At 43.2% G+C, this 21,246-nt stretch overlaps 1 protein-coding gene across 1 annotated transcript in view; it reads left to right on the forward strand.

The window, feature by feature from the left end:
• The window catches only part of LOC115257546 (uncharacterized), a 380,825-nt gene that overhangs the window by 338,581 nt on the left and 20,998 nt on the right, over positions 1–21,246 (forward strand). The window contains exon 11 of the transcript XR_009999519.1: positions 7,072–7,097. The gene's annotated coding sequence lies outside the window, so the exon portion shown is untranslated. The remainder of the gene's footprint in view (positions 1–7,071; positions 7,098–21,246) is intronic.

Below are 21,246 nucleotides of genomic sequence, written 5' to 3' on the forward strand. Positions count from 1 at the left end.
CGAGATAACGCGTTGCTGAACAGCAAATTGAAATGTAAATACTGAAATAGTTGGTACATGTCGTCGGTCGTCTCCCAAAAGATGAAGCGAACAATTTTCCATGCCGTTTTCCCACATCCTGTCGGGCTGGTCTGGTGACGATAGCAAGGCATTCGTATTCTTCCGAGTTCGCGTGGAAACTTCCTACCTCCATTTCCATGCTAGGAATAGTAACGTCGCGTCGTGTGACTATGAATGAGCGTGCTCTTGCATACCGGCTGTGTGCTAGTCTAGTGCACCGCCACATAAAGTACATATAGAGATAAATGGATCGTAAAGTCGAAGCGGAAAAAAACGTACTCCTTCTCATCTGGAGCTTACAATCCCATGAAGCAGTACGGAGGAGAGAGAGAAAAAAAACGTAAGACGATTTGTCTCGACTTGCCAAATGATCTACATTTCCGGCGAATGTTTCAGCAGCACGCTTCCTTGCTCAGGAAAGGACCTGGTCTAAGGACGAAGCTACCGGCACGGCAGTATACCTGTACATATGTATATGTGGAACCTTCATGAAGAATTTTCCGCACGGGCAAACCTGCATGTCCGCGAGGGAACTATCCAGATTCCAGAAGAAACGAGCTCCGGAAAAAAAAAGTTCAATTTTCAATGACGGTACTGAAGATTCACATCGCTGTCTTAGGAGCGGCATTCTTCCTGCATGATGATTATCTGCAGCTCTGAGTTCGGTGGTGTTTTAACTAGGTTAAATACACTCTTTAATTTTGCCTAAAAATGGCAGTTTCACTATCGCCAGCAAAAAATAATCTGTCTGCTTCCCTACCCTGAAAAAATTAAAACTTTTGGCGATTCTCAAGAAAAAGTTGACCCATCTTGTAGTCAAAAGCATGACAGCCCGCAAATTGAACCTGTCTCTTAAAAGCATATCGTTTAGTGATGGTTTTTGTTCGCCATTTGCTCAGATCTGTGGCTGTCCTCCACGCAAGGGCTGCTGGTTTCTTCTGACTGTTGCTTCTTGATATCGTACACCATAGACAGGAGGAGGAGGAGGAGAAGGATTATGTAGAGTTCCATGTTAAGATAAGGATGCACGGCACTCGGGGTCTTTCTTCCTTCCGGTTGATTGTCCTCCGGAGCTGCAACTGGCAAGCGGACCCTTGCACATAAAGATGAAGTTTTAAGGTTAGCGTATGAATGGCGGCGATGCATTCTTAGATGTGGAGCTGCCTGTGTAGGAAGCGTCTTCAAAAGGAAACTTGTGCGAGTACAATTTCGATAGCGAGTCCAGAGACGTTGCATATGCATGTGATCTGGTAAGCGAATAAATTAGGATCTTGTTTAACCAATTTTAGTTCGGTCTAATGGTTTGGGTCTCACTGACGACGATAAATGTATGCTAATCGGTGAAGGGGATTTAGAAACAATGTTCAAGTAGCTACTGAAGGATGTCTTAAAGGTTTGGATGGGTAATTGGTATACATTTGCATTATATGTATGTACGAAGAATAGAGTTAAGAAACTATAGAGGACGAATGTCGCTGCTGTTCCCTTTGTTCTCGTTCGGAAACATGTCGGGTATCTATCTGTCAAACTGCATACTTTTTCGCTTTGACACTTATAGCCCAGCCTATCTCCGCCAGCAAGAGATGTTTCGGCAGCGACGCCAGCGACATTCGTCCTCTATAGTTTATTAACTCTATTGTACGAAGCAATCATGTGGTCATGATTGTGTTTTCTCCAAGTTTTACTCAATTTTGTCTAAATGCTTGATTTAACATGAAAATATCAAGAGTTTATTGAACATGTTGAGAAAATGACGTAGAGAATATAATAGTGACATTTATGTCAAATTTCACAAGCATTATTCATATCAAATAATGGAGGAAATTCTAGTAAAACCTTGTATTCTTCTAGAAAATCCCTGTGTAATATCTTCAGCTCAAGTCCCCCAGGGATTTTTCACATTTTTTTAAGAATTCCTCCAGAAATTCCTCCATGAATTCTTCCAGGATCCTTCAAGAAACCTTTGGAAAATCCTCAAGAAAATACTTCTGGGATTACTCTAAAAATTCGTTTGAGAATTCCTTCAGAGATTTCCTCAAAAATTGCTTCAGGAAATTATTCAAGGAATTAAGCCAAAATTCCTCCCGCAATAACTCCGGGTACTTTTCTTAGAATTCCACCAGGAAATCCTCCGAAAATACCTTCAGGAGGTCCTCCACGAATTCCCCCCAGAAATTCCTTCAGGAATTCCACCGAAAATTCGTCAAGGAGTTACTCTAAGAATTCATTCAGGAATTCCTCCAAGACATCTGTCAAGAATTCTTCCAAGAATCCTTCCAAGAATTCCTAAAAATCATACAGGACCTTCCCCAAGAATTTCACCAGAGATCCCTCTAAATCTTCTGCCAAGAATCTCTTCAGGAATTTCACCATAAATACCTTCAGGGATATTTTCAAGAAAATCCTTCAAGAATTGATCCAAAATGTTGAATACCTCCAACATTCTTCAGGAAACCTCCAAAATTTCCTCAAGAAAATACTCCTGGGATAACTCCAGGGATTCCTCCGAGAATGTCTCCAAGAAATTCTCAAGGTATTACTCCATGAATTCCTCCAAAACTTTCTCCAAAAAATCCTCCAGGATTTTTTCCAAGATATTCTTTGAGGAATCCGTCCAGGAATTTTTCCAGAAATTCTTTCAAGAATTCTGACAGGAACTCTAATAGGAATATCTCCAAGACCTGTTCCAATATCTCTGTCAAAAAAATCCTCCAAGAATCCTTCCTGGAATTTGGCCAGGGATTCCTTTATAAATATTCTATGAATACCTACAGGGATTATAAACCAATACCTTCAGGAATTCGGGAAAACCTCCAAGAATTCCTCCAGGAATTCTTCCAAGACATCCAACAATCCCTTCCAGAAATCTCTTCCGTGAATTCCTTCAGGAATACCTCCAAGAATTCTTTCAAGTAGCCCTCCAAGAATCTCTCTAGGGATTTCTCCAAGATTTCCTTGAAGATTTTTTTTTCAGGAATTCCTGCAAGAATACTTCCAGGAATTTCTTCAAGGTTTTCTTGAAGAAATGTCTCGAGAAAACCCTGGAGGAATTCCTGGAGTACTGGAAGAACTCATGTAGTGATTTGTGAAGGAATTTTTAAAAGATTTTCTTGGGGAATTCCTGGAGAAACTGCTAGAGGGACTTTCGAAGGTTTTTTTTTTAATTTTTATTTTCTGGAGGAATTCCTGGAGGTTTTCCTGGAGTATTCCCTGTAAGAATTCATGGAGTAATTCCTGGAGGAATTCACGCGAGGTATTCCTAATGTATTCTCCGCAATAATTGGAGTTAAAGGATTTTCTGGGGAAATTTCTGTGGTGATTCCTACAGCAATTCTTGTAGAAATTTCTTCAGTTATTCCTGGAGGGATTCCTGTAATAATTCCTGTTGGAATTCCTGGGGTATTTCCCGGAACAATATGGAATATATCCTGAAGTATATCTAGGAAGAATTCCTGGAGGAATCCCTGGAGGGATTCCTTGGAAATGACTGATGGAATTCCTGGAAGAACCCCTGTTGGAGTTGCTGGAGGAACTCATAGAAGAATTTCTGGAGGACCCCGTGGAGAAATTTCTGAAGGAATCCCTTGACGAATTCCTAGATGAATTAGTAGTTATTCATGGAAAAATTCCTGCAGGTATTCGTGGAGAAAATCCTGGAGGATTTTTTAGAGAAATTACCCGGAGAAATACCTGGTGCAATTCCTGGAGGAAACTCTGAGGGAATCCCTGGAGGAATTTCTGAAAGAATCGCTTGAAGAATTCCTGAAAACTTCCCTGGATTAGTTGTTGTAGGAAATCTAGGATGAATTCCTGAAGGAGCTTTGGAGGAATTCCTGGAATTCCTATAATAATTCCTGTTGGAATTCTTGTTGGAATTCTTGGGGTATTTCTCGGAACAATTCCTAGAGGAATTCGTAGAGTAATTCCTGGAAAAATTCCTGATGTAATTCCTGAAGGAAGTCCTAGATTATTTGCCGAAAGAATTTCTGGAATATATCCTGAAGTATTTCTAAGAATAATTCCTGGAGGAATCCCTGGAAAAAAATCCTTGGAAATGACTGATGGAATTCTTGGAAGAACCCCTGTTGGAGTTGCTGGAGAAACCCATAGAAGAATTTCTGGAGGACACCGTGGGGAAATTTCTGAAGGGATCCCTTGACGAATTCCTAGATGTATTAGTAGTTATTCATGGAGAAATTCCTGGAAGTCCTGGAGGAATTTTTGGAGAAATTACCCGGGAAAATTACCCGGAGAAATTACCTGGAGCAATTCCTGGAAGAAACTCTGAGGGAACCCCTGGAGGAATTTTTGGAAGAATTGCTTGAAGAATTCCTGAAGACTTTATTAGTTGTTGTAGGAAATGTAGGATGAATTCCTGAAGGAGCTCTGGAGGAACTCCTGGAGGAATACCAGAATGAATTCATGGATATGAATCCATGGAGGAATTCGCGAAGGCATCCCTGGGGATATTCCTGAGGGAATCCCTGGAAGAATTTCTAAAGAAATCGCTGGAGGAATCTCTGCAATTCCTGGTGGAATCCCTGGAAAACTAACTCCTGATGGAATTCCAGCATAGTTCTTGAAGAAATTTCCGAGAAACTGCCGGGAACCTCGTGAAGAATTTCACGGCAAGTCCTGGAGGCATTTCCTAGGAACTCGTAGAGGTTTTGTCGGAAAACATCGCGATGAATTTCTGAGGGATTCCTGGAAGAATTTCCGAGGAAGGCCTGGAGGAATTCTTGGGAAATTTCCGCCACATCAAAATACCATAAAGATCATTTGTATGTCAGTGGATGTACAAGTAACACAAAGATATACTCAAAATATTATGAGATGCAAAAGAGGTAATCGTAAAAGAAATACATCGATAAAGTAAAGAGATAGAAGAGTTGAGCTCGTAGATCTTGAAAGTCTAATTCCAAAAAAAAAAATCTTTGGAGATGAACCAGCCTCGGGCTGAAAATCTCCCTAATAAAGCTAATAATAATAATTCCAAAAAAGTTTGGATGACCTAGATCACCAAGTGAATTTTGTCAGTTATCAGAATTGCACTCTGAGGCTCTGAGAGTAGCGTGCATTATATTCCGCTAGAATTCGCTACATTAAAAACATCCCAAGATTTATAGATATTGCGACCCATACTAAAATACAAAAATACATTGGGTCCATTTGTATGCCACTGGACACCAAAATAGCAACACATAGAGATACTCGTAAAATAATGAGTTGCAACAGACACAATCGTGAAAGAGTTATGTCGATAGAGTGAAGAGAAGCAAGAGTAGAGCCTGTAGACAAGGATGGGAACACTCACTTGCAGAGAGTTACACTCACTTGATGTTTTCTCAGCTTAGAAGCGTGCAATTAAGAAATGATGTATGGACGACTTTTGTCTTGTTGTTTTGTCTAAAAGTTTGCCGAATAGAGTAGGGGTCGCACACGCATACCGAAGTCATGAAGGAGCTGCGAAGGCAACTCTCCACGAGGTGAATGTAAATTACACTCACCTCGTGGAGAGTCGCTTTCACAGCTTTATCACGATTTTGTGATTCGTGTGTGACCACTACTCAATTCGGCAAAGTTTTAGACAAAACCACAAGACAAAAGTCGTCCATACATCATTTCTTGATTATACGCTTCTAAGCTGAGAAAACATCAAGTGAGTGTAACTCTCTGCAAGTGAGTGTTCCCATCCCTGCCTGTAGACCTTGAAGGTCCTGATTCCAGAATAGTTTGGAAAGCCTGGAACATCCCATGAATGTACCAAAAGCATTTTAGCTGAGTACTAAGGCTCCACCAGCTGTATAGACTACATTCCACGAATATTTTTTACAACTAAAGCATGATAAATTTGTAGATATCGTAACTCAAACTTCCAAGTGTATTGGAGGCCATTTGCATTTCACGGAATGTCCAACTATCACAATATCAAGCTGCTCATAGCATTGCGAGCTCTAATGGACATCAACGTGACTAAATTTTTTGAACAGAGTGAACACAAACGATGGTAGATGTTGTAGATCTTAAGAAATGAATTCCAGAGTAGTTTGGATGCCTAGATCACCCAATGTATGTACCATGTATTTTCTAGAGGTGCTTTGAGGCTTTTTGAGTACTGTAAACTATGTTTTGTGATCATTCATCGTTTATAAAATTTAGTTGATAATGTTGGATTTGTATCACAAACTTAGGAGTACTTTGGAGGCCTTAGAATAGCTCTGGGATCAAATCTTCAACGGACTATGATGGGTAGTACAGTGGCGTTTCGGTTTTATCACTAGTTATTTTAATCACTACTCGCCCAAATTCACGGTTTTCTATTCGATTTTATCACAATTTTCATTTCGTTTTTATCACACTTGTTTTAAAACACTCCGAAATCAATATGAAATCAATACAGTACTGTCCAGTCCACCAAAACAGTTAAAAAAATATGAGCTACGACTCATATATTTAGCAGAAGAATGATTTTGAATAAAAAAATTACAATTATTTCTTGTTTCGCCAAATTCACGGTTTCGTTTATATCACGGGAAAATTTTTTTTGACCGTGATAAAACCGAAAAACCACTGTAATACATTACATGTTAAGGATTAGTGAAAATTATTGATAATTAGCAAAACGATGAAAACTGAGCAAAAATATGTAGAATTTATAAAAAAAAATACAAAAAAGAGCCACGTATTTTCGGCTCCCAGCAAAAGGAGGGAGGGTGCAAAGGGGGGAGATACCATGCATTTCTTAGCACAACTATTTCCCATGGCTATAAAAAAGTCCAGGGTAAAATGTTTTGAAACAAAGAAGATATTGCATTTCTACGAAGAGAAGATCGTCCCGGGTGTTTACGAGTTAACTAATAATGGCAGTTTCTTAAACTAAAATCAACGAGAGTAAATAAAGTCTTCAAGGTGGATGTAAAGTAAAGTCAAAGACATCACTAATATATTTAATTTGTCCTAAAAAAATATTGAAACATTCTTGAATCTGATTTGTGTTCTCTTTCATTTCAGATTACCTCCAGTTCAATTAAAAAGTGGTAAGTAAGATTTTTATCTTTAATATTTTTAATCTCTTGAGTCCCATCTCATTGAACTTGATTCAAAATGACAAAGGCTTTCATTTTGCGTCTCGAATGAAACCTACCCTAACAATAAAATTTCATTTTCCTATTCAATCATAAACATAATAATCACAAACGACAACTTTCAACTCGTTGACAACAACCGACCCAATGAACACGAATTCCCAAACCAATTCACCATCAAGTTGTTGAAAACTATGACACAAACTCGCTCCTAAACGTTGCGTTGTGTGTCCCACCCACTCGTTTTCCAAGAAAAAGTTTTATCTGCTTGACCGAATCTTTCTCCGTGTGTCGTCGGTTGGTGGAGGTAGTGAATGGGGACAGCAGCGACGACCAACTAAAATACACACGGTAATGGTATCCTTCAAGAGAAACTTGTTAAAAGGATAACGATAATGACCCTTGTGTTTGACAAGGGTTAATTTTCCTCGTCCCCTCATCGTCCCTTCGCGTGTGCGCTCGGTTCACTCAGAAAACCTTGAGCCGTGAAGTTTGGGACAGGTACAACATTCATCTACACTACACATTCACTCCATTTATTGATGTCCCAAATAGACGGAGCGGTGCGTGTCCCCCGCTGCTGACGAAAATGTGAAGGACGAAAAAGCATTTCTCTCCACCGCCGGTCGGAAAACTTATTGCCCCAAATGACGGGAAACGACAGGACCGTTGCGACCGAGTAATTAGATTCGAGAATGAACTTTCATCGTTCGTTGACAGAAATAATATCCAAACAGTCGTTGGGAGAAGTTTTGATTAAATGAAGGGAAAAAGATGTTCTCGAACAGCTGTGATCGTACATATTTTTCACGTGGTTAACTATTCTTGTTTCTTTGTTTTTCATGGACAAATTGATAAAGTCTTCAGTAAAATCAATCACATAATTGTCAGAACTTTCTTGATCGGCACTCACTTTTTTATAGAATGAGAGAAGCTGCTGATCAGATACCCAAGAGGTGGTTTTTCGGGTTATATGGGGATCGTCCCACTATAATCTCATTCTCTCTCTCTTCCTTACCTTCGTGGTACGCCCGTTAGGGATGACTTCGAAAAGGGGGGCGTACATGAGTACTCTTTATTGGCCAGCGGGGAGGGGGTGGTAACTCAACTTTCTGTTCACTAAACAGGCGACCATAGGAATGTCGCCAAACCCTTCATCTCTCCGGAACCACCCAGAAGGTATTGCTTCAAAGAGAGGCTAGTGCACATCGCACCCTCAAGGTTAGCTGCATAGCCTGCAGCAACGAACATCGGTGACTCGCTCTGAAGAGTCCATCACGGTAACATTCTGGCGCTTAGCCAGTTTCCCTCACCACTTCCTTTATCCTCGGAAGGCGCTTGGCAGACATCATGAACTGGTGCCTAGGTGTAACCCAATCTGAGCTGCCCGTAAGGAAGGGTTTACTACCCTTCAGGCCCTATCAGCTGCACCAGAAAGTTGCAGACAGCATGGACGTAGCGACACTAGCCAGAAGCTTGCGCTTACTAACGTACACCGCAGAGCTATTGGACATCATCTGGGACAGTGCCGTAATAGCTGTGGAGGCTCTTTTACAGGCACAGTGAAGAGAATTGTCAGACAAAAGAGGCACAAAACAGGCAACAAAGAAGGTGCGACGATTACTCTTTATCCCTACTGGTAACAGATAATGACATGATCTCGAAATTTTTTGTTGCAGACAAAACGGAAGCTGAATTTGTTGCGTACTTTTCAACTCGTGAATAATCAATTATTGCTAACCCAAAGTCGAAACTGTTTGATGATAGAGCTTCACCAGAGTTGCAGTGTTTACCGACTCGAAGTTACCGTTCGAAAATCGCAATGCAAGGCTTAGAAATCTCTAAACTCGTTGTGTACGATGTTAATCCCATTATTTTCAAGTTGGGACAAACTTATGTCGCATGGGTTTGTGGTAACGATCCTGTAGGCGCCACTCCACGGGTTCGTATTGGCACTCTGACAGAGACCCTCAAAGCAGGCCTTTTTGCTTGCTCTTATCTCGGTCTTAAGCGCGGCTTTTGCAGCGGCGAACACCACCCGCCGTTCGTTTCGCTCTTCATCTGATCGTGCTCAGTGCTTTAGCCACCTAGCCCGTGGGCAGGCGCGGCGCAGGTCCGCAATCGCGTCGGTCCACCAGTAAGCCGGTGGCCTCCCATTTCTAGGGTGGACTCGCCTAGGCATGGTCGCATCACACGCACGTGAGAGCACCGCTACCAGCTCGTCGCCGTCTAAACCGATTAAGTTTCGCTCACGGCGGAGCGCCTCCCTAAATACCCCTTCGTTGAAGTATGATGTCTTCCACCTGCGAAGGCTTGGCCTTGGCCTAGCCGCCTCTTCTTCTATCCGCTGTCTGCTGTTGTTGTAGTCGATACTATAACGAACCGCCAGGTGGTCGCTGTGAGTGTAGCCATCATCTACTCTCCAGTTCGAACTACTTGTTAGGCCAGGACTACAAAAGGTCACGTCAATAATTGACTCCGCTCCGTTTCGACTATAGCAGGTATACTTGGTACCGACATTAGCCAAGTCGACATCTAATATGGCCGGTGTCTCTAGTAGAATCTGACCACGCTGAATCGTGAAGCGGCTTCCCCATTCCACGACCGTCCTTACCAGATTCTTACCAGGGCCCAGGACAAGTCTAAAGCGAGCAGCCGTTCAGGATGGAGATCTTTTACATTGGACCTATGTACCCCTGAGGCGCTCATGTGTGAATGAAAGACTCATACCCTCTGACCGTTTGATTTTACTGTGCTCAACAAGAAAATAATCAACGTCCTTCGCTAAAAATATTCATTACCATTTTTATAGGGCCCAGTATTCGGTTTTCCATTACCATACCCGCGAAAAAATTGCATACAGATCACGCTTCCTGCATAAAGTGGCGTATTCCTGATAACACACCATAAATATACCCGGGTGCACTACTGCCGCCGCGCTCGCTGCCGTGATTGCACCCAAAATTACCCGAATAATTCATCCCGGGTGCATTGGCATAACTGCTTTTTTTTTTCGCTCTCTAAAAACACACTTTCTTTATGAAGTAGCCCGTGTAGTAGGTATAGGTTGCTGGTAGGCAGAGCCCGTTCGGTCAGCGGGGGAAAATTAAATGTTGGTCGACGTTTTTTTACTGGCCTCCTAGCATGTACCACTTGATAAAGGGTCCCTCTGCGGCATATTTTCATTCTTGTGCTATCATGACGAGGACGACGACGACGACGAGGTAATTTACGACTGGGTTCCTCGTCACGTGTGAGCCCCGGCGCGACCGACTCCGATGCATCCACCGTGTAACTATAACCGTATACGGGTCTGGCCGTGCCCCTATCTCGCCCACAAGTACGTGAAAATTATTGTTTTAATTTCAAATATGTGCATACCATTTGAGCCCGTCTCGTCCCCGTGACGTGGTCCACTCTGAGTTGATGCATTTTTCTCCCAAATCCCCCCCGGCTTGGTACCCGATGGCCGGAACCCAATGAACGTGCTCTTTAATTGAAAGTTTTTATTCCAATTTTAATGCTTCCTCTGCATGGTTGCAGCTCATTTTGATAATCGCTATTATGTGCAAACCGAGAGGCCCACGTGGTTCGTCGTCTGAAGGAACGCTCGGAACTTCCAACCGCACAAACATTCTACGACGAGGTCGATAATTGCCTTCTCGGAGTCGCTGCTCTAGGTTTGTTCGGAAATGCAGCAGAACGTAGTCACGTAATGCAGATTGGCCACTTTTTTCTTGCATTCTCCTTTGAGCCTAGCTAGCTGGCAAGAATGGTAATTGTCAACTTTCTTTCGCATTGGCGTGGTTAAACTTTTTCAATTATTCCGAATCCGATGAAAGGCCACCTGCCACATGGATCATAATTAATCTAGTTGCGGATTTATGACGAACCGTTCACTGAAAAAAAAACTGCTGAAGAACTTAGACTTCTAGAAATTTATATATAAAATTCTGAGACATATGATTGAGGAGTGGATTTTTGCTCATATTTAAGTCCTGTAGATCTCATGACATATTGTGTAAATCCCTGTTTGTCATGTGAATCTCAGTAAATGAGTCAGTAGAACTCGTCCAATAAAAATGTTGACTCTTGTTCATGTTTCAGACAGGTGGACAGCTCGACCACCTTTCATAACTTCCTTGCCATAGTATCCCTGTCATCAACAAATTAGACAAATTGGCCAGATTTCGTGAAAATCGTCCTCTGGCTGTTGAGGCCGGCTTGTCGCATAACACCTTCCAGGGCGAAATTGAACAGCAGGCATAAGAGTCCATGGGCTGCAAAACGGTTAGTTGAAAAAGAGAGCGTCCAACATAGCTCTGGTCCTCACAAGTTCCTACCTCATGCTTCCACGGATCAAGCGATGACAAAGACCGACAACTAAGCGTTGTGTGCTTAGCTGGTAGTGCAGCCTGGGTCCTGTTGTCCTTCTGACTTCAGCTAGATCAAGGAAGTACGTCTCGAGCTCTGTTCATCAAGGAGGTGCGGCTCAAACGGCGTCTGTTCGGGCATCCTGGCGGCTGAGTATGAAATGCTCCTTCACCGGTGTGGAATGGTCAATGTGCCGCATGAAAGAATCGCCCAAGAGCGCATGTTGGACTTACCTTCTCGACCGACGACCGAAGACTGAGCCGTGTGCTTGCCTCTCGGAAATCACCACTACCCGTGTGAGCGTGATCGAAGCGAAGCAGAGGGAGACGATACGATGAAAATGCTCGTTGTTGATCGCGTCGTTGCTAAAAAAAGTTAAACAATCAATATTACCAAAGTTTATTTGCATAAATTTATTTGAATGTTATTTTAGATCGATTATGTTTATTCAGAAACCAAATTCATCTCTTGCACATTTTAATTCTCGTTGACATCTGCCATGCAGATGAAGTCTTGTAGATGTTTGGGAATTTTCCTATTCCTGGTGGCTCGTTGTGTTGGGATAGCATCTTCAGCCTCCGGATGTCCAAATGATTGCTCGCGCCATTCCACAACCTTCTTTGTCTGGGACACGTGTCGCTTTATCGTACGCCCTTCGTCGTCTCCAAGCACCAAATTCCCATTTCTTTCTTCCATGACCGTATAACGCTGTGTCCCAAACCTAGAGTCGCCTTTTGCTCTCGTTTGTCGCTCTACTATCACCGTATCACCAGGCTTCAACTGGCACTTCCGGGCTCCACGGCGGGCATCTTCACGATGTTTAGCTTGAATTTTCATTGCTCGGTCTCTCTCATCAATGCCACTGTTGTCATAATCAAGCAATTTTCGGTCTATTAACGGCAGGCCTCGCTTGATCTTCCTTCCATGCATAATTACTTCAGGTGGCATTTTTGTAACGGTATGAGAAGCTGCATTGTGCGCTCGAACTGCCGATTGGAGTTCTTCATTATAGTTCCCCCCAGAGGAGGCAGCTACGGACATGGACTTGTTGATTATCTTCATATAATTCTCAACCATGCCATTCTGCTGCGGGAAGTGTGGTGTCGAGAAAACAGTTTTGATCCCTCTTTCGTGACAGAACCGACCATAATCATCTCCATTGAATGGAGGACCGTTGTCACTTTTTATACACTCCGGAAAACCTTCTATGTCGAAGACTTCGTCGAGCACTTTCTTTGTTTGCTCGAAGCTGGTCGACTTTACAGGACGAGCAATGAGATAACGTGAACGGTAATCAACAATCACCAGGATATGTATACCTCCGAATTTGGCATAAGGTCCATTAAAATCAATAGCGATAGTTTCCCACGCAGTCTTGGGGATGACGGTACGCACCATCGGAGTGGTTTTCTCTGGCCGACCATTGATTGCGCATGACTGGCATGTCCTGACCCACTTTTCGGCATCCTGCGCCATTCCTGGCCACCACACACGTTCTCGCAAAATAGTCTTTAGTTTGGCGGCTAGGGGATGTCCTTCATGGGCTATGTTCAGTGCTTTTTCCTGGAGAGATTTGGGTATTACTGCACGACCATCCTTCAAAATGACACCATCCTTGACGCAAATATCTTCTCGCATTGACTGGAATCGACGAAGATCTTTTGGCCAGTCACCAGACTGCAATGCGTTTGTTAGTTTGATCAGCTCCTGGTCTTGTTTTGTAGCCTCACGAATTTCATCCTCAGTTAGAAATTGTATGCTGTTTGCTTCAAGGCTAGCGATTTCCCACGGACTCGTATCCTCATTGAATGGTTCAGGCGTTCCTCCAGAAAGGCGTGAAGAAGGATCAGCAATGTTCTCTCTACCACGAATGAACTCCACGTCGTAGTCATAGGGGCTTAGCCGTAGAGCCCACCCATCTGCTCTTGTCAGTACTCTCTTCGGATCCTCCCGAGTTCTGTTGAGGATGAAGCTCACACCTCTGGCATCTGTTCGGAGGGTGAAATGCCTACCGAGCAAAAAGTATGCAAAATATTCAACCGCCCAGACAGCACCCAAAGCTTCCTTCTGATTTTGCGCATACTTTTTCTCCGTCGCGGTCAGGGCTTTTGAAGCAAAGCTGATAATTCTCCGAGATCCGTTTTGATTCTCCTGGGTCAGCACCGCTCCCAGCGCCACCGGGGATGCATCTGTATACAGTACGGTCTTGTCATTTTCAGAAAAATATCCTAAAGCAACCGTTGAATGGATTATCTTGCTCTTAGTCTTCTCGAACGCTTCAGTTTGTTCAAGTCCCCATTGCCAAGTACGAGAACTGGCCACCTTCCACAACGGACTAGTCAAGTCAGCGAAATTCTGAATGAACGGGCTTACGTACGATGCCAAGCCCAAAAAACTCCGCAACTCAGATACCGTTGATGGTTCACGGAAATTTTGGATACTGTTAACCTTTACCTCATCGACGTGGAAGCCATCTTTATCCAGTTCATGGCCCAGAAATTTGACCCGCTCCCGGTCGAACTCGCATTTTGCTTCATTCAACGTGAGATTATTCTTCCTAAGTGCTTTGAGCACTTGAGCAACTGTTTTCCTCAGGTTTTCCAGGGTGTCCGCGAATATCAATATATCATCAATGAACACAATAACGTTGTCAATGCCCTCCAAAATACGGGTCACTTCGCGCTGGAAAATTTCGGGGGCACAATTGACCCCGAACATTAACCTTGTGAACCGGTACATCCCAGATTCAGCGAGGAATGTGGTCAATTCTCTGGATTCACGCCCTAGCTCCAGGTGATAATATGCGCTAGTTAGGTCCAGCTTGGTGAAGTACCGCGCTCCATGTAATTTTGCCTTCATCTCGTTCATCAACGGCAGCCGGAAATATTCCCTTTTTATAGCCTTATTAGGGGCCCGCATATTCACCACAAGTCTAAAGTCCCCCTTGCCTTTCGGAACAGCGGACATTCCACTGATCCATTGTGGAGCTGTCATGACCCTTTCTATGATACCTTTAGATTCCATTTCCTCCAGCCTTGCTCTAGCCGGTTCCCTGAATGCCGCTGGAACGTTGAAATAAGCATTACGAACTGGAGGAATAGATCGGTCGATACTGAAGTTGACCTTTACTCCTGGAACTTTCGGGAAAATTTCAACATCACCTTCTTGTTCTTGTACAGAACTGTTGACCGCCTGTCCAACTAGCAATAACTTCAAATCAGCAGCAGTTTCACGTCCCAGTAGCGACCTACGTCCTTTCGGAATCACCAGGAATTTAGCGCGGACAACGGGCTTGTCGAGACCTTCGACCTCTACCAGTGCCCAAAAAATCTTCGATACCGACATTGGTTGATCTGCGGCGTATGCTTTGACATCAGGGTGAGCTGAACTATCAACAAACTCTAGTTTTACTGTGACGATTCTTACTTGCTTTTCGAGGCTCTCCCAGTCCTTACCCCCTATCACATTTGCATCCGCACCCGAGTCTATGAGGAACGATACAGGTTTCGATGAACCCACGTAACAGTTGACCAGCACATCAGAAAGCGTTAGAGAATTAACCAACTGCAAACAAAATAAGGACATACAAGAAGAACAACCATCAGTTTTTGCAGTTCAAACCCATTTCACAGCGATTGCCATTTTTATTAAAAACAGAACAAAATAAAAGATCAGATCATACCTGTTCATTTTTGAGCGGTTCGTCATCTTCCTTCGAGATATCCAGCTGGTTCACCACCCGTTTCTTGCGGCATGTGGCTGAAAAATGCCCACGTTCGTTGCACGTATTGCAGGATTTGTACAAGGCTGGACACGGTTTGCCATTGTGCTTTGGACGGTCGCACCTGAAGCATCGATTTCGTTTTCCAACGAACCTATTTTGTAGCTCCCGGCGCCTGTTCGGTGGGCCACTTGCTCCTCCTCGATCGCGAGTTTCCCATCCACGTGATGCAAATCGTTTCTGGCCAAACTGACGGTTGCTCGAAGTATTGGCAACTTCCATTATACCCTCCGCTTTGGAAGGACCGGCATTGATGTTGAATGCCTCGGCTCGAGTGGCAGCTTGAATTACAGTTTGGGTGTCGTGATTATATGTTCTCGCCGCATTAGCGACGTCGCGGTTACTCATTCCTTGAAGTATCTGAGACCGGATGAAACGATTTTCATCTTCGCCATAACCACACATACAGGCTTTTTCTACCACTCTTGCATAAAACGTTACGACAGACTCGTTGGATTCCTGCTTGAGCCGGGTGAACTCTTCATGCTCCGCCGTAGTGTCAACCAAAGATCGCAGATAGGTTCCAATATTCCGAGTTAGGATAGAGTAGCATTGCGGGTCGTCGAAACTAGGACAGAGCTTAGCCGCGGTGATTAAGCCTTGTAGCTGTTCGCCCATGAGAAGATACAATAGCTTGCCTCGACTAGTTTCGCTGACGTTGTTCAAATCTGTTGCGATTTCAAAATTAGATTTGAAGCGACTCCATTCTGTCCACAGTTTACTAGTAGGTATGGCTTGCGGAAAAGGGCGAATATCCCAGCGAATCCCTCCAATGTAATCTGGCTTCGACGGAGTACGAACTTCCTGACTGCCTGAGTTCTGTAGTGATCTGTCCTGTGGAGCAATCCATGGAGGAACAGTGGGTGCAACAAGCTGTCGCTCTGGTGTAGAGAAAAGCGCTTTTTCCATGCGCTCCAGCCTTTCAACCAAGCGCTGATCAACACGCTTCCTAGTGACTTTCCGAACTCTTTGAACAACACAGTCATTTTCTTCCAACGGCTCAACTGAATTATCGGAACAGGCTTCCTCCAGCTCTTCTCTGTCATCGTCCGACACGACAGACTCTTCCTCTTCAAAATCAGAGCCGTCGGAAGCAAGAGCGGGAATGGCACGCACATATTTGCCACCTGGCATTCTGGATTCTGTAAATTCCAGAATAAAGAAAAACGAATATTAGCAGTGCACTTGCTTTTTTTATGAAAAAACAGTGCTATGGAAGTAAAAACAAGGCTTGCTTTTCAAACTTGCTTATAAGAAATAAATCATGTCGACCCATTACGTTGTTTGGAGGTAGCAAATGATTTAAGTAATTTAAAACCAACGTAATTTGAATCCATGGATATCAAAAACCATGCTAACCATTGATAGCGTTGTACTAGTTTCTTAATGCAATAATTGTAAAATCATTTCAGTACAACATATACGTGCCAAACCATTTAATAGAAATTTCAGTAGACGTTCTTCTCAGTTTTTTGATTAATAGTTTCGTGATGTTTATTGTGATAATACAAAACCTACACCAAATCATATAGTTAAACATATAGCACAGTGATTACTTACAACAATGGTCGTACCGAACCATATCCTTATAAAACATCTGTGCTAACACCCCGTTCTATTCAAGTAGTCGTACCGAACCACTTCTCTCAGTAATCATGGTCGTACCGAACCATGTTTTGTTTGTCACATCAAACATTTCCATTTAACAGTAGTCGTACCGAACCACTTCACAACGATGGTCGTACCGAACCATTTTCCTTACAAAACATCTGGGTAACACCGTAAATTCATTCAATTCAAGTAGTCGTACCGAACCACTTTTCTCAATGATCATGATCGTACCGAACCATGTTCTGTTGGTTACATTAAACCATTCCATTTATTAGTAGTCGTACCGAACCACTTTACAACAATACTCTAATCGAGCTATTTTCCTTACAAAACATCTATGTTAATATCATTAATCCATTCGATTCAAGTAGTCGTACCGAACCACCTCTCTCAGTAGCAATGGCCGTACCGAACCATTGTTTTTGTTGGTTACACCAAACCATTTCGTTCAACAGTAGTCGTACCGAACCACCAACATTTAAGGACAGACTTGTTAGAATCCCAAAATGGCCGCCACAATGGCCGACTTTGGCACCTATTCACGATTTCGAGCGCACAAATCTCTTCGTAAACAAAACCAGCGCACCTGATCTTCTTATTTTAAGCTTATTACAAGTGAGCAAGAACAGAATAATCAAATGCGCTGTTATTTGGAACTTGCTTCTTGAGATTTGTGCGTTTAAAGTTCTGATGCACTTTTGAAGCGGGATTCCAAGACGTTTGTCCTTAAAACAGTCTAAAATTCTCAACAAAAAATATCATAACACAAATTTGATCAAAATAGAAAACACGCAATTCCTTTTCATTCAATACACTCGTACACACTCAAAACAGATTTGCGGGCTCGGCAAAAACGCGCACAGCCGTCTGCTCAGTAAAACTATCAGCTGATATCCCAGCAAAAAGTGACATTTGTTAGCTGACTCTCAGCAAAACGATTGCCGAAGCTCAGCAATGAACTGTCAAAATTGCTGATATCTCAGCAAAATTGTTGTTTGCTGATTACTCGGCTGTGCAAATCTCGGCAAAAGAATGGAAAAATGCTGATATCCCGGCAATCTGAATTAAGTGTGTAGTAAAAGCTTTGAGAGCATCGATAAAGTTTATATTTTTTTCTAAAAACTTACTGTTATTATTCAAGTTTTAAATCATCACGATTGTATGTGTAAGCAGTTCTTAAATAATGAAAGGTCAAACTTAATTATAATAAGATACGAGAAGCTGTATAAGAACCTCAGTTACCATAACTGATACAACAATGAGCTAATATGTAGCGGATTAAAATCTGAAAAAATAATAATCCTCTGTATAAAATGCATTTGATCGAAATGAAGACAGACATTTGAGCAAACTCTAGTTTTCCCATGGTCACTACGTTTCACAAAAGTTTCAGGTTGATCTTACAAGATTTGCTATTCACAAGACCAACCTGCAATTGTTGTGCTCATAAAAATCGTTTGTTTTTATTAAGAATTAGATTTAACGATTTCATGCCGTGTTCTATGTGCTTAGTATTGTTTTACATGCGGGTAACACATACACATTAAACTGTCTGCATCAATGTGTGCGATCAAGCGCACCACTTCCCCTGTGGTATCTGGTCGATGCCGGGACAAATTTTAATATATAAGAAAAATCTCAGAATATTTTGCCCCAAAAGTAGAAAAACTTTTTTCTTACCTTGATGTCTTCACGGCTATCAGCAAAGTCGCTTTACAGCTTCGCTTATACACTATCACACGTTCGATAATTAATTTATGCTGGAAGTAATTTTTTTCACATTACTCAATAAAAAAAAAATGGCGCAATGATTTTTTTTTTTGTAATGAACACGTGTTTCGTAATTGCACAGATCTTTTCGCGATTATTCTTGGACAATTCCGTATCAGAGCATTTTTTTCACTTCATGAAATGGTGCAGTGCTTCTTTCACGTTTTTATTCCAATATTTCCCCCATTATTGGCTATACCCTTAGTCATATGATGTGTTTCACTGGTACACTTTTCTCACCAAATCGCACCACGAATATGAATGCCGAGCACATATAAAAATCGAAATTTCTTGAAGACGAAGCAGCTGTAAATTTTCACTTCAATGGTCACTATTAAAGCCACCCCGCAAGACGACTCTTCTTCACTGCCGATTCCAATCGCAAGCGCACGAGCTTCGAACACAAAAAGGACACGTTCAAACAAAGAATGATTTTTCAGATCAACCGCGCGATCCAACCACAATTTATTGTTCACCCGCGGTCCAAACACGAAATTTTCTTGGACGATTCTCTCTAGCAGTCAATTCCATTTCAAAATAAAATTTATTTGTTCCTGTTGCACCAGAAACAAACCTGTCACGGTAGCCATTGTGGAATGGTCAATGTGCCGCATGAAAGAATCGCCCAAGAGCGCATGTTGGACTTACCTTCTCGACCGACGACCGAAGACTGAGCCGTGTGCTTGCCTCTCGGAAATCACCACTACCCGTGTGAGCGTGATCGAAGCGAAGCAGAGGGAGACGATACGATGAAAATGCTCGTTGTTGATCGCGTCGTTGCTAAACGGTTGGCTGCCCTTTCTAAAAGGTGTGTTGCAACATGCATGTGTTGCTAGAAGGGTAACGCAAAGAGAAGTAATATCTTCCAGAGGTTCTCAACCCCCACAACCGGAAGCTATACCTAAGGTGGCAGCCCCACCACGGTGGATAGGGGACCTTAGGCGAACAACCTACTGTTTCCGAAACCCAAATAACGTTACAGAAACCGAAAATGAAACCCTAGCCTAGCCCAGCAGGGTAAACTGACACAATGAGGCATGCCGTATGAAGCTTGAGATCCTAGGACTGAGCGAAGTCCGTTGGTTGGCCGAACTTTGGAGAACACAGATTGACGTCGGGTCAAATTCTGCTATACTCTGGCCTACGAGGTGAACACGCTCCTCGCCACTGTGGAGAACTTTTACAGTCAACTGAATGCTGTCGTAGACAAGATTCAAGAACCTCATGGGCGACTTCAACGCGAAGCTTGGTTCCGACAACTCGGACTATGAGCACGTCATGGGACGCCATGGTCTCGGAGAAATGAGCGAAAACGGAGAGCTGTTTGCAGAGTTTTGTGGCAACAATGACATGGTGATTGGGGGATCGCTCTCTCCTCATCGACCAGTGCATAAAGTGACATGGGTTTCCTGTGATGGCATCACGGAAAATCAAATCAACCACATCTACATCAGCCGAAAATGGAGACGGAGCCTTCTTGATGTGCGGAACAAACGTAGCGCCGACATTGCGTCCGACCATCATCTCCTAATCGACGCGATCCAACTGCGCATTGTCAGGACAGGATCCAGCGACAGGAGGAGAAAATCGGGTGCCGGTTTAACACACGCCGATTGGAAGACGCTGCGGTGAAAAGGTCCTTCGTCGAGGAGCTAGAGAACCGTGCTGCGGATATTCCAGCAGGTGGAAGGGTAGAAGATCAATGGAGCGCCATCAAGAACGCCTTCATTGCCACCGGCGAGAATAATTTGGATGAGCTACGCACCCGGAGAAAGCAATGGATCACAGATGATCACTTGCGTGCGCAGCCTTTTCTTTTTTCTCACTCGTTCATTTTGTTGAACGCAAGAAAGAGCGAGATAAAAGAAAGGGCAAAGTGCCCCCTCTATATGGCACTTGCTGGCTTTGTTTAGTGAGCCCAACAGACCCTTTGATTTTGCTGGTAACGCTTTGTAATGAGAATCGCGTTACGAAACGTTTCACGGCAAAATCAAATGGGTCTGTTGGGCACACTAAACAAAGCCAGCAAGTGCCCTATTATCTGTTTCTTTCGCGTGTTTGTTTACGAGAGTGAGTGAGAATGAAGAAAAAGCTGCTCATGCTAGAGCAGATGATATCTGGAGGAAGATAGAGGAGCGAAGGAACGCCAAAGCCACGATAGAGCGAAAATACGAGGAGCCAAAGCTGTAGCCCGTCAGCGCTATTCGGCTCTCGAGAAGGAAGTGAAACGCTCATGTAGACAGGACATGACTATGACTACGATGAATGCTACGATGCCCATGAAAGACACGTCTGAACAGTTACTGACCAACCCGGCTGATCAGTTGGAACGCTGGTTCGAGCACTTTGGAAACCTTTTTCAAGTGTCGGTCACGCCATAAACACCTTCGCATGATTCGCCAAGGGTTCGACGCATTACCCGTGTCAACACCGAAGCTCCATCAGTGCAGGTGATAGAAACAGCAATCCGTAGCATGAAATAGAACAGGGCCCCAGGGGTCGATCGCAAATCAGCTGAGATGCTTAAAGCTGACCCCGTAGTATCAGCATAACTACTGGATCAAT

This window comes from Aedes albopictus, chromosome 3 (assembly GCF_035046485.1).
Source record: "Aedes albopictus strain Foshan chromosome 3, AalbF5, whole genome shotgun sequence".
Classification (NCBI taxonomy): Eukaryota; Metazoa; Arthropoda; class Insecta; order Diptera; family Culicidae; genus Aedes; species Aedes albopictus.